Source organism: Malus domestica, chromosome 06 (assembly GCF_042453785.1).
Source record: "Malus domestica chromosome 06, GDT2T_hap1".
NCBI lineage: Eukaryota > Viridiplantae > Streptophyta > Magnoliopsida > Rosales > Rosaceae > Malus > Malus domestica.
In genome coordinates, this window is record NC_091666.1 from 13,031,040 (window position 1) to 13,045,274 (window position 14,235).

Here is a 14,235-nt window from a genome sequence, read left to right on the forward strand (position 1 = left end):
TTTCAATTTGTGGAGTTTGAATTTGGTATGAGCATATGGTGTCACTGGTTCTCGCATCTAAGTAGTAGCATTCCATTCATGAGATCATATCTAAACATGCTTCTTAACTCTAGAAATTGCGTTCTTTGTGATACATATATGTGAGCATTCGTTTTCATATCTACATCAATCGTCTCACATATGACTAGTGTAGGGTGTGGAGTTAGAAAATCTGAGTGAAAATAGAGTGTATATCTTGTAAGGAATTGAGGGAACTCTCTAAGGCATGTTACTACATTCAAAGCATTGTTTTAATTGATTACTTGTGAACTAGTGAGTAGTGGCTTTAATTAAGTATGTGCTTGTGTAAAGATGACTCAAATCTGTGGGGATAACAACCTTTAACATGTCATGTGCATTGGAAATCCCTGAGGCAAACGTTGGAAGGTTTAGGTTTTGTTTTGGTTAGTTTGTTTCGTTTTGTTTTCTTTCTTTTGTTTGTTTTGCTCGAGGACTAGCAAAAGCTAAGTGTGGGGGAATTTGATAGGAGCATATTTATGCGCCTTAGTTAGCTAGTTCTTATGCATTTTCGTTATGTTTTCTTCGTTAAAGTAGTCTTTTAAGCTACTTTCATGTGTTTTCAGGTTTAAAGGACATATTACATGAAATGATGCAATTTGGAGCTTTTGGAGCAAAAAGTGAGCTTGGATTGAAAAGGACATGCTTGGAACACAAGGTTGGGATGGAATTGAAGAGTTGAAGATTTGAGGTTTCCTACTCGAAGTAGGAAAGCTAAGCCTAAAAGTTTCCATTTTGGGTTGATCTTTCCTAAATCGGAATTGGCAACCAAAGTTTCTAAAGTTGGAAGTTTCTATTCTTGGAGGTTTCCATTTTCGTTAGTTTCTATTCTCAGCTTTGGGCTTTTGGATGACCCATCCTTACTTCTTGGACCTATGGCGCACCTAGGCCTTGTTCACATGCAAAAATCTGATTAGTAACCCTAAGCCCATGCCACACCTTTCCATCCTAGAAGCCCTATTTTACAAACCTTAACCCTAGTCCACTTATGTAGCCGCACCTAACCCTAGCCCAATCTGATTTCACTAGGGTTTTAGGTGCCTATATATATGTGTTCTACACCTAGCCGCACCATGAAGCTCCCTCTCCACAAATCAGAAAGTCGTCCAACCCTTTCTCCCCCCTTTGCCGCAGCCTCCATCACCCTAATCCACCTTTGCCGCAGCCTCCATCACCCTAATCCACCTTGCCGCAGCACCTTCATCCATTCCAGCCACTTCCCATCCTTGTCGCAGCCTTCATCCACCTCCATACACCATTCTACACTTCCCTACACCACCCACACACCTTGCCGCACCACCATATCATCCTAACTCCATTCTCAAACCAAAACCACATCCAAAAACCCCCAAAACCATCTCTGCCGCAGCAAGGAGAAGAAGAAAGAGGAGCTTGAAGTCAGAAATTCAAAGTGGAATTCTTGAGCGTTTTAGGTGTAATCTTTCTTATGTCTTCGATGTTTCAATTCAATAAACTTTATGTTGTGAGTATGAGGAACTAAACCCCCTTAGTTGGGGGGTAATTCGAAACCATGTACATGCTTGCAATTTGATTCGATTTCATTCAGTTGTTATTTCATAAGTTGTGGATTCAATTCGTTCATCTATTTGATTGATAACTTATTTGTGTATGTTGATTGAGAGTGCACGCTTAGTTTTCATGCATGAATATGATGCTAGATTATGAGGGAGTTTCACCTAATAGTTACAATCTTATAATCACAAGTAGTGAAGATCGCTTGAAAACGATCGCGTTGAATGAATTCTTAGCATAAGTTTCATGCAATTCATAGTAACGAATGCTTCGTCAATGCTTATGTTTTTCATAGAACGTAATGATTCTTGCTTGTTTCTCTATTATGCAATTCATGTAGGGAACTTGTAGGGAATGTTTTGGGTTGTCGTATGCAATCATCCAACTTAATAACTTGTGAAAAAACTGAGGGTTAATTAGTGCAATTCACGGTTAATTTGGGGCGTTGAGTATTCATAATTCATTGGAAGAACAACTGAAAATCGTTTTGTTTGCAAGTGTGACATGTGTGGAGAAGAACCTCCTAACTAGCCTTTTAACCATCTATTTCACCAAAATCGTTTTTACAATCTGTGTTAGTTAAAGTTTCTGTTTCTGTGTTAAATTTTCGTCCAAAACAAATCCCCCTTTAATTTGAAGTCTTAGATTAGTTAGAAAGTGTTTTGATTTGTGTTTCTAAGTATTTTGATTCAAGTTTTCATCAAATTTCGTCCAAATTAGTGTAGGTGCTCAAAACTGCCCAGAAAGTGGTTTTTAGGCAGTTTTGAGCCTTCTAGTTGCTGTTTTGAGTTTTAGGTTTGTTTAAGTGTTTTAACCTTTACTTTTGCATTCTTTGAGTCTAGTTTAGTGTTTTAAACTTTGTTTTTGAGTTTTAAGTCAGTTTCCAAGTGTTTAGCAATCCCTCCTAATCCCCGGTTTAGAACGATCTCTACTTACATCTTTGCTACAATTTGACAAAAAGAGGGTTTAATTTGTGTGCTTATCTATTTCGCATCAAATTTTTGGCGCCGTTGCCGGGGATTAGCAATTTTGCTAATCCCTTGGATTGTTTTTGTTTCTTTTATTTCACTTTGTTTCTGACTTTGTTTAAGTTTCTGACCTAAATTTGTTTCTTGTTCTTAGGTACTAATGTATGACTAGAAGCTCTCAACCGATTCGTGCGAACATCTTGGATTTTGACGACGATTTTGAGAGGAAGTTGAGAAGAGCTAGAAATCAGCAAGAACACCCTCCACTCAATTCCGAATCTGACCTTGAAGAAAACGTACAAGAAGAGGAGGAGGAAGCGACGGCAGGGATATTTGAAGAAGTCCAAGGCATGGCCATGGACAATCGTACACTCAAGGAGCTTTCCGCCTCGGGTTTGGATAATGCCACACCCTTGTGCATCCAATACCCCGCGGCTGCCCAAGGTAAGACGGATGAGTTTGAATTAAAGTCAAGTTTGCTTCATCATATTCCTAAATACCATGGCTTGTCCATGGAAGATCCTAACAAACATTTGAAAGAATTTGAAGTAGTTTGCTCTAGTATGACTCCCATCAATGTTGACGGAAGTATCGTGAAGATGAAGGGTTTTCCATTCTCTTTGATGGATAAAGCCAAGGATTGGTTATATGAGTTAGCTCCCGGCACTGTCACTTCTTGGGAGAGTATGAAGAGAGCGTTCTTGGAGAAGTTCTTTCCAACTTGTTGTTGATATTTTTTACTCCTTCCTAATGCTAAAACATATTGAGTATAATAGCACAAGTAAGGGTGTCGAATCCACAGGGACTAATTGGACCTATACAATCACTTGCTTTGCAAGAACCATATTAAATGACTTAAACTAAGCAACTTAGACAGATTTGTTGTTGTGTAACTTGAAAACTCACAAAAATGTAGTGAACACAAGTGAATGAATCAACAAGTAATAAAATGGAATAACACCAATGGAGATGAAACTAGGGATTCGGTTTCACCATAGCTAAATCAATCCCATGTTTGTTAAATCAGTTTATGCTCATTCATTTACCTATTTCTTGAGTTTGTTTCACTTAGATATGATCAACCATATGATGTGTGGATTTGATCAAATCATCCTAGTCAAGAACCAAATTGTGATGTGCAACTTTGGTTCTCAACCAAGGATGTTTTATACATAAGAAACTTTCACAAAACCAAAGGGGACACACGGCAGGATGTTTGCCAAACATCTCCCTCAATCATTCCCATATCTACCAAAATTATGCATGATGTGTGCTTCTAATTTTGGCTATACAACCTGTGATTAATTCAAGTGGTGATCAAGCATTAGAATTAACACACAAAGTCACAATGAAATCAGAAAATGAAACAAGAAATAAAAGGATCGAATGAGCATTATGAATTAACTACATGGGTTTCTTGCTAGGCTACATCGAATCCCTAAGAAGAGATTAGTTACATTTCATGTTTACAAACGTTTTAACATAGAAATACATAACATGAATGAACATAGAATTGAGAAGAAGAAACCCTTGAAGCAAAACTGATGTTGAAATCCTTCAAGAATGGCCTTCGGTCTTGGTTTTCCAGATGTGTTGTAACATGAAGGATGAGCTGCTGTGGATGAATGGTTGTTGCGGATGGAAGAGAGAATGGACAGAAAAATGGAGTTGCTAGGTGTGTGAATGGTGGTATGGTCGAGCGTTTTTTCAGAAGTGAGATTGCATGGACTTTAAATTGAAGTCTCTTGGGAGAACATGCGGCTGTCTAGCCAAAGAATGAAGCTGCCAATCTGAATGATGATGGAATGAAGTGATTTCTGAGGTGGTGGATGCACGGCACAAGGTGTAGATGCATACATATAGCTATTTTAATTGAACATGCATGTGTGTTTGCTGCAAAGCTGAAATGGACAACCTGGAATTGGTTGAACAAATCTGGAAAAGGGAATGAATGTGCACGGCATGGCTTTGCTTTGAGGTGTACAAGTGGCTGAATGGATTAGTTTAATAGAAGCACATGTGCTGCTGCAAAAGAGGGCTGGAAATGTAAGGAGATGCACGGCAAGATTGTGAACATGCATGTGGCTGCATGTTTTGGAGGTGCGGATGTGGCATTAAGTAATGGAAGTGCATGTTCTTGGTGCAAAAAGGGAATGGAATGCACGGCAAGATTGAAAACATGCATGTGATTGCATGTTTTGGTGTTTAAAACCACATAATCTGAATTCAATGTTTTTGTCTTGCCTAGAATCACCCATTATGGCCGAATGCTCCACCTTACACTTCCACATGTGTTCCTGAAATTCCAGCAGCCAAAGTAGTTCTATATTCCTCATTTGGGACTTCAAATTACTCCTCAAAAACCTTCTCCACGTTTGGAATAATGTTCAGCTACAAAAAGGGTTGTTTTTACTTCATTTGTCTTCCCATTGATCCTAAAACACACTTGGCTGCACACTAACACCAAATAATGTAAAAACACAACTAGCTTGATCCAAAAACATCACAAAACTGCCAAATAAGGATGATATAAATGCACATTTAATGTATACATCAAATACCCCTAAACCTGGTATTTGCTAGTCCTCGAGCAAACTTAAAACTAAAACACACACAACACACAAAACATTCATGTATGTTGGTTAAAACATACTTTACACCAAATAATAAGAACCAAAGAAAACTTTGTTATACAATCAAACTCAAAAGCTTCCTACTCCAAAGAATGATATCAATTGTGATGTATAAAGATATTTCTCCATATCTTACAATTTCAAGGCCACCATACCCAAATGCTTAAGAGAGAAATCGCCTCAACTCTACTCCTCACAGTTTCCACTCAATTTCTTTCTCAGATCCTAAGGTTTAGTCTCTCCACAACATATATGAGTGAAATTACGTAAAGGAAATCAAAATTCTCACATATGAAATCTGAAATGGAAGCACAATTTCTGAGTAGATCTCATGAAATGAATCAAATGCTAAGAACATAGATAACACACACACTTATCATCACTCATGAATATATACTCAATGATCAGCTAGGTCTTTCTCAAGATTGTAATGTAAGGCTTAGGTTATAGGTTAAGAAAGAAGGGATATGAAATACTAGAGCTTGGGGCATACCAAAGTGTCCTTGAGGATCATGCTCTTCACTTGCATTTGCCTTCTTTCTTCTTTTGTTTTTGGCGTCCAGGCCCTAAACCTTATAATGAGGAGATTTGGAACTTGTATCCACTTTGATTCTCTTCTTTTTTTTTATAACTTTTATTTTTAGAAACAACTTCCACAAAGGTGCCCTTGGTACACGCCACAATCTTGATCTATCATTCAAATTACCTTTATCTTTCATCAAATTGGTATTCCCCAAACTATAAGGTATGGCTTGTACTGAGCTAGAATGGGTAGAGTATGGTGTGGGCGATGAAAGAATTAGGCTAAAGTGTTTGGCTGCAACAAGGGTGAATGGAGCACACAAAGGGATAGGATTTAAGCCTTTTGGTAGTTAAAACATGCATAGCCTAACATCATCTCATTGAGCTCATTCATGAATGATACTAAACACATGGTATCTGCAAAGTAGAGTAATTCTTAGCATCCAAACAAAATAGAAGTAATGAGATCATTTAAAGTGAAATTGAAAGAAAAGATAGGAGTTGAAACACTTTAAACCCTCTCAAAGAAGCAATTAGGCTCAAAATAACTCACTAGGGTAGTCTCCACTATTCTTCTTCCAGAATTTGAGTATGGTACCTCTATCATCATATCCTCAAGAGTTACATCTTATACAAGACACAAGATACAAAACTTTTTTATAGCAACCCAAAAGTTTGTTTTCAAACATAGTCCTCATAAGCATTCGTATTAGTAAGCAAAAGCACACTTAACCAAAACAAACACAAAAACAAACCTTCCATCCCATAATAAATATAATACCCCCAAACCTATTGTAAGCATTGTCCTCGATGCTTAAAATTGTATGCAATTCAAGTAGGTAATAATATGGAATGGCAACAACATAAACACAACATGAAGATAGAACACAAACCACGCTAGGTTGCCTCCTAGCAAGCGCTTTATTTAATGTCTAGGCAAGACATGGAAGCTTGTTCATGGTGTTGTAAACTCAAGCAAATCGACAATCTGATACACTTGCCCTTCCTCCTCTTGGTGCAAATATGGTTTCAATCTCTGTCCATTGACTTTGAAAGACGTGCCATTCTTCATGTTCTCTATCTCCACAGCTCCGTGGGGAAATGTTTGCATCACGTTGAATGGTCCTACCCACCTAGACTTCAATTTACCTGGGAAAAGTCTCAAACGTGAGTCATACAAAAGTACTTTCATACCTTGGTGAAACTCCTTCCGTAGGATGGCCTTGTCATGATAGAGTTTAGTCCGTTCCTTGTAGATTTTAGCATTCTCATATGCCTCATTTCTGAGCTCTTCCAACTCATTAAGTTGGAGCTTTCTTGCTATTCCAGCATCCTTGTAATCAAAGTTGAACTTCTTAATGGCCCAATATGCTCGGTGTTCAAACTCCATTGGCAAATGACAAGCTTTCCCAAACACAAGGCGACAAGGACTCATGCCAATGGGGGTCTTGTACGCTGTTCTATATGCCCATAGTGCATCATTCAACCTCAATGACCAATCCTTCCTTGTAGGGCTCACAGTCTTCATCAAAATGTTCTTGATCTCCCTATTGCTAATCTCCACTTGTCCTGAGGTTTGAGGATGGTACGGGGTTGCCACTTTGTGGTTGATGTTGTACTTCTTCATCAAGGATTCAAAGGGTTTGTTGCAGAAATGGCTACCACCATCACTAATAATAGCTCTTGGCGTTCCAAACCTACAAAAAATCACATCTTTAAGAAAGTGCAAAACAACCTTATGATCATTAGTTCTTGTAGCAATGGCTTCAACCCATTTGGACACATAATCTACTGCCACTAATATGTATAAGTAGCCAAAAGATGATGGAAATGGTCCCATGAAGTCGATTCCCCAAACATCAAAAAGCTCTACCACCAAAATGTTGTTCAATGGCATCTCATTTCTTCAGCTAATGTTCCCCATCTTCTGGCACCTATCACACTTAGAACAAAAATCAAAAGCGTCTTTGAATAAAGTAGGCCAAAAGAAACCAGATTGTAAAACCTTAAGAGATGTCTTTTTGGCACCAAAATGTCCTCCACATGCCAAAGTATGACTGAACGTTAGAATGCTTTGTTGCTCACTCTCTGGGACACACCTCCTAATGATTTGGTCAGGGCAATATTTAAACAAATATGGTTCGTCCCAAACGTAGTGCTTTACCATGGCAAGGAACTTTTTTCTTTCCTGAAAAGAAATGTCATTTCTCATTACACCACAAGCAAGATAATTAACGAAATCAGCATACCACGGTTCTTTTTCTTGAACAACAAGGAGTTGTTCATCTGGAAATGATTCATTTAGAGGCAAAGGTTGTCCAACTCCATGGTTCTCATTAAGTCGTGACAAATGGTCAGCCACAACATTATCACTTCCCTTTTTATCTCGAACCTCCAAGTCAAACTCTTGTAGTAAGAGTATCCATCTAATTAAGCGTGGTTTAGCATCCTTCTTTGTCATCAAATACCTAAGGGCTGCATGATCAGAAAACACAATAACTTTAGATCCCACAAGGTATGACCGAAACTTCTCTAAAGCAAAAACAATAGCAAGCAACTCCTTTTCAGTTGTGGAATAGTTAAGTTGAGCATCATTTAGAGTCCGGCTTGCATAGTAGATCACGTGCGGAAGCTTGTTCACCCTTTGCCCTAAAACTGCACCAATAGCATAGTCAGAGGCATCACACATTAATTCAAAAGGTAAAGACCAATCTGGTGCCATAATGATAGGGGCCGAGGTTAATTCTTGCTTCAAAGTATTGAATGCATCCATACAAGCTGTATCAAAATGAAATGCAACATCTTTAGCTAACAGATTGCATAATGGACGAGTGATCATTGAAAAGTTCTTAATGAAACGTCGATAAAAACCCGCATGTCCCAAGAAACTTCTCACCCCCTTCACGGTTGTGGGAGCTGCCATATTGGTGATGATGTCAATTTTGGCTTTGTCTACCTCCATTCCTTTGCTAGAGATTCCATGTCCCAACACAATTCCTTGTTTTACCATGAATTGACATTTTTCCCAATTGAGAACCAAATTTGTTTCCTGACATCTTTGAAGTACTAAAGAGAGATGGTTAAGACATTCATCAAAAGAAGAACCAAACACTGAAAAGTCATCCATAAATACCTCAATGAATCTTTCTACCATGTCAGAAAAGATGGCCAACATGCATCTTTGGAAAGTTGCTGGAGCATTGCAAAGTCCAAAGGGCATTCTCCTATATGCAAATGTGCCAAATGGGCAAGTAAATGTAGTTTTCTCTTGATCCTCTGGAGCAATTGCAATTTGATTGTAACCTGAGTAACCATCCAGAAAACAATAGTGTGAGTAACCTGCCAATCTCTCAAGCATTTGATCTATAAAAGGCATAGGAAAGTAATCTTTTCTAGTGCTAGAATTCAACTTCCTGTAGTCGGTGCAAACACGCCAACTAGCCGTGGGCTTTGTGGGCACGAGCTCTTTGTTTTCATTCTTCATCACTGTGATTCCCACCTTCTTGGGTACCACCTGAATAGCACTCACCCATTTGCTATCAGAAATGGGATATATGATTCCCACATCTAACAACTTCAACACTTCATTCCTCACAACTTCCTTCATGTGTGGATTGAGCCTTCTTTGTGGCTCACGGGTTGACTTTGATCCATCCTCCAAAAGAATCCTATGCATGCACATAGTAGGGCTTATCCCCTTGATATCTGCAATAGACCATCCAATAGCTGATTTAGACTCTTTTAACACCCTCATTAGTTTATCTTCTTCATTTGGATTCAGGTCAGAAGCTATGATAACAGGAAGAGTTTCAAATTCAGCTAGATATGCATATTTAAGATGTGGTGGAAGTGGTTTAAGTTCAAGTTTTGGTGCCTTCACAATGGAAGGTATTAAATGTGACCTAGATGATTCTAAATGCTCAACAAGAGGTGAAACATTTAAAGGATACGGTGCCAATGCTTCCAAGGTAGCTACCACTTCCATGAGTGCATCTTCTTCATCAAACTCATCTTGAGATTGAGTCAAAACAGTTTGTAATGGTTCACTAGATTGTGCCTGCAAGAACTTAGAGAAAACAATTGAATCAAGCACATCAATGGCATAGCACTCAAGTGATGAAGAAGGATGAGAAAGAGACTCAAACACTTTAAATTGCACGGTCTCTCCTAGCACTGTCATAGTGAGGAGTCCATTTTGCACATCAATGATGGTCTTGGCCGTGGCCATGAATGGTCTTCCAAGCAAAATAGGCAACTCTCGGTCATGTATAGGCGCTTATTCCATGTCCAACACTACAAAATCCGCAGGCAATATTAGTTTATCAATTTGAACTAGAATATCCTCTACTATACCTCTTGGATATTTCACGGATCTGTCCGCAAGTTGTAATGAAATGGTGGTGGCTTTCAATTCCCCCAAACCTAGTTGAAGGTACACGGAATAAGGCATTAAGTTGATGCTAGCACCCAAATCAAGCATTGCCTTCTCTACTTTCTTGTCCCCTATGGTGATGTTGATAGAGAAACTTCCTGGATCCTTGAGCTTTGGTGGGAGTTTTCTTTGCAACACTGCACTTACATTCTCAGACACCACTACCTTCTCATGTGGTCCATACTTCCTTTTGTAGTTGTTTAACTCTTTGAAGAATTTCCCATAAGCTGGCATGTTCCTAATGACATCAAGCAACGGTAAGTTAACATTCACTTTACTTAGAATATCAAAAATGTCCTTAAATGACTTATCCTGCTTGCTCTTGGCAAGTCTTCCAGGGAATGGTATTGGTGGAGTGTAAGGCTTCTCGGCCTTGTGAAGATTTGGTGCTTCAAATGAGGAATTGGCATGGCTTGGTTCCTCATTTGGTTTCTCATTTTCTCCTTGAGTAACCCCTGCATTCACATGATCAAATTCATTAGTAACTTCATTGCCAACTCTATTATTGATAACCTTACCATTTCTAAGTGTAGTGATTGCTTTAGCTTGCTCTTGGTTCCTTTGGAGTATCACGGGTTGGCTTGGAAACTTTCCAACCTCTCTTTGGTTCAAGGCATCAGCAATTTGTCCCAATTGTGTCCCCATTTTGTTTAAAGCCGCCGAATGTTGTTGGAAAGTGCTATTTGTGGCTTGTTGGAATTGCAAGGTGTTTTGAGCTAACAACTTAACCGTATCCTCAAGTGTAGGGGCAGGTTTTGGTTGGAAGTTTTGGAAATTGTTGTTTTTCCATGAAAGCTTGGGATGATCTCTCCACCCTGGGTTATACGTGTTTGAATACACATCATTCCTTGGCCTTTGATTGTAAGAATTCATGAGGTTCACTTGCTCTTGGACAAATTCGGGGTAGGCTTCCCTAGATGGACATTGATGAGTAAGGTTGTTTGGTATGTTGCAAATGGCACACACCTCATTTGCTTTTGGCACCATGTTGAGCACGGCTTCAAGCTTCTTTTCTAGGTTAGCTACCTGCAATGAAAGTTCATGATTAGAGCTTGTTTCATATACTCCAACTTTCTTACCCCTTAAATCTTTGTGTTGGGCATTAGACCCCAACATCTCATAAATGTTGTATGACTCTTGGGCATTCTTTTTCTTCAAAGCTCCACCTGCTGCATTGTCAACAGTTGATTGACATGTTTGGGTTAATCCATCATAAAAAATTTGCATTTGTAAATGAAGAGGTAACCCGTGGTGTGGACATTGCAACAAGAGGCCTTTAAAACGCTCCCAACACTCATTGAAAGGTTCTCCATCATCTTGTTTGAAATTGAAGATTTGTCCCCTTAATGTGGCTGTCTTTTGAGTGGAAAAGAACTTCTCCAAAAACTTCTTAGCCACGGCATCCCATGTGGTGAGGGAACCCGGTGCTAGAGTCATCAACCAACTCTTGGCCCTATCTTTCAAGGTGTAGGGAAACACTTTCATCCTCAAATTTGCTTCACTTACTCCCTGCAAAGGCAAACCACTCACAACATTGTAAAATTCTTTAACATGAGCTAAAGGATCTTCATTAGGTATGCCATAAAAAGAGGGAAACATATGGAAATGTGAAGATTTAAGATCATAGTTTCTAGCTTCAGTGGGCAGCAAGATGCATGAAGGTGAATTTGGTATGATTGGTTGAGCAAAGTCCTCCAAGGCTCGAAGCTCATCTTGGTTGCCAGCCATTTCTTCTTCTCTTTCCCAATTAATGTGCTCAGATCTTTCACTTGTGGAACTAGACGAATTCCCTTCCTCTTCGTCTCGGACAAATGATGAACTTGTTGGCACAAAGTTGTCCAAAGTGTTGCCCTTTAACCGTTCAATTCTTTGGCCTAACTCAACAAGTCTATTTGACATAAACTACCTGAAAACAAAATAAAACAAGTTTGAATATAAATTAGTACTCTACTTAAAATGAAAATAACAATGGTTCATAACTAAACAAGCAATTACAAGGGACTGAAATCAGTCCCCGGCAACGGCGCCATTTTTGTTGTTGATATTTTTTACTCCTTCCTAATGCTAAAACATATTGAGTATAATAGCACAAGTAAGGGTGTCGAATCCACAGGGATTAATTGGACCTATACAATCACTTGCTTTGCAAGAACCATATTAAATGACTTAAACTAAGCAACTTAGACAGATTTGTTGTTGTGTAACTTGAAAACTCACAAAAATGTAGTGAACACAAGTGAATGAATCAACAAGTAATAAAATGGAATAACACCAATGGAGATGAAACTAGGGATTCGGTTTCACCATAGCTAAATCAATCCCATGTTTGTTAAATCAGTTTATGCTCATTCATTTACCTATTTCTTGAGTTTGTTTCACTTAGATATGATCAACCATATGATGTGTGGATTTGATCAAATCATCCTAGTCAAGAACCAAATTGTGATGTGCAACTTTGGTTCTCAACCAAGGATGTTTTATACATAAGAAACTTTCACAAAACCAAAGGGGACACACGGCAGGATGTTTGCCAAACATCTCCCTCAATCATTCCCATATCTACCAAAATTATGCATGATGTGTGCTTCTAATTTTGGCTATACAACCTGTGATTAATTCAAGTGGTGATCAAGCATTAGAATTAACACACAAAGTCACAATGAAATCAGAAAATGAAACAAGAAATAAAAGGATCGAATGAGCATTATGAATTAACTACATGGGTTTCTTGCTAGGCTACATCGAATCCCTAAGAAGAGATTAGTTACATTTCATGTTTACAAACGTTTTAACATAGAAATACATAACATGAATGAACATAGAATTGAGAAGAAGAAACCCTTGAAGCAAAACTGATGTTGAAATCCTTCAAGAATGGCCTTCGGTCTTGGTTTTCCAGATGTGTTGTAACATGAAGGATGAGCTGCTGTGGATGAATGGTTGTTGCGGATGGAAGAGAGAATGGACAGAAAAATGGAGTTGCTAGGTGTGTGAATGGTGGTATGGTCGAGCGTTTTTTCAGAAGTGAGATTGCATGGACTTTAAATTGAAGTCTCTTGGGAGAACATGCGGCTGTCTAGCCAAAGAATGAAGCTGCCAATCTGAATGATGATGGAATGAAGTGATTTCTGAGGTGGTGGATGCACGGCATAAGGTGTAGATGCATACATATAGCTATTTTAATTGAACATGCATGTGTGTTTGCTGCAAAGCTGAAATGGACAACCTGGAATTGGTTGAACAAATCTGGAAAAGGGAATGAATGTGCACGGCATGGCTTTGCTTTGAGGTGTACAAGTGGCTGAATGGATTAGTTTAATAGAAGCACATGTGCTGCTGCAAAAGAGGGCTGGAAATGTAAGGAGATGCACGGCAAGATTGTGAACATGCATGTGGCTGCATGTTTTGGAGGTGCGGATGTGGCATTAAGTAATGGAAGTGCATGTTCTTGGTGCAAAAAGGGAATGGAATGCACGGCAAGATTGAAAACATGCATGTGATTGCATGTTTTGGTGTTTAAAACCACATAATCTGAATTCAATGTTTTTGTCTTGCCTAGAATCACCCATTATGGCCGAATGCTCCACCTTACACTTCCACATGTGTTCCTGAAATTCCAGCAGCCAAAGTAGTTCTATATTCCTCATTTGGGACTTCAAATTACTCCTCAAAAACCTTCTCCACGTTTGGAATAATGTTCAGCTACAAAAAGGGTTGTTTTTACTTCATTTGTCTTCCCATTGATCCTAAAACACACTTGGCTGCACACTAACACCAAATAATGTAAAAACACAACTAGCTTGATCCAAAAACATCACAAAACTGCCAAATAAGGATGATATAAATGCACATTTAATGTATACATCACAACTTCTCGCATCATCCTCCTACGCAAAAAGATAAGCGGAATTCAGCAAGAAGAAGGTGAGTCTTTTCCTACATATTATGAACGATTTAAATCACTTGTTGCTTCTTGTCCACAGCATCAGATGAAGGAGGAGTTGCTTTTGCGATACTTCTACGAGGGTCTCCTACCTCTAGAACGTCAAATGCTTGATGCTTCGGCGGGGGGAGCATTGGTGGACAAAAC

The 14,235-nt window shown here is 38.9% G+C and overlaps 1 long non-coding RNA gene and 1 other non-coding gene across 2 annotated transcripts in view; both read left to right on the forward strand.

Annotated features, from left to right (window-relative positions):
• LOC139197010 (uncharacterized) overlaps positions 1-14,235 on the forward strand; it is a 66,811-nt gene that overhangs the window by 10,859 nt on the left and 41,717 nt on the right. The window lies entirely within an intron of this gene.
• Positions 11,389-11,499, forward strand: LOC139197267 (small nucleolar RNA R71). Its single transcript, XR_011582506.1, has one exon. It is a non-coding gene; the product is annotated as a small nucleolar RNA R71 (small nucleolar RNA).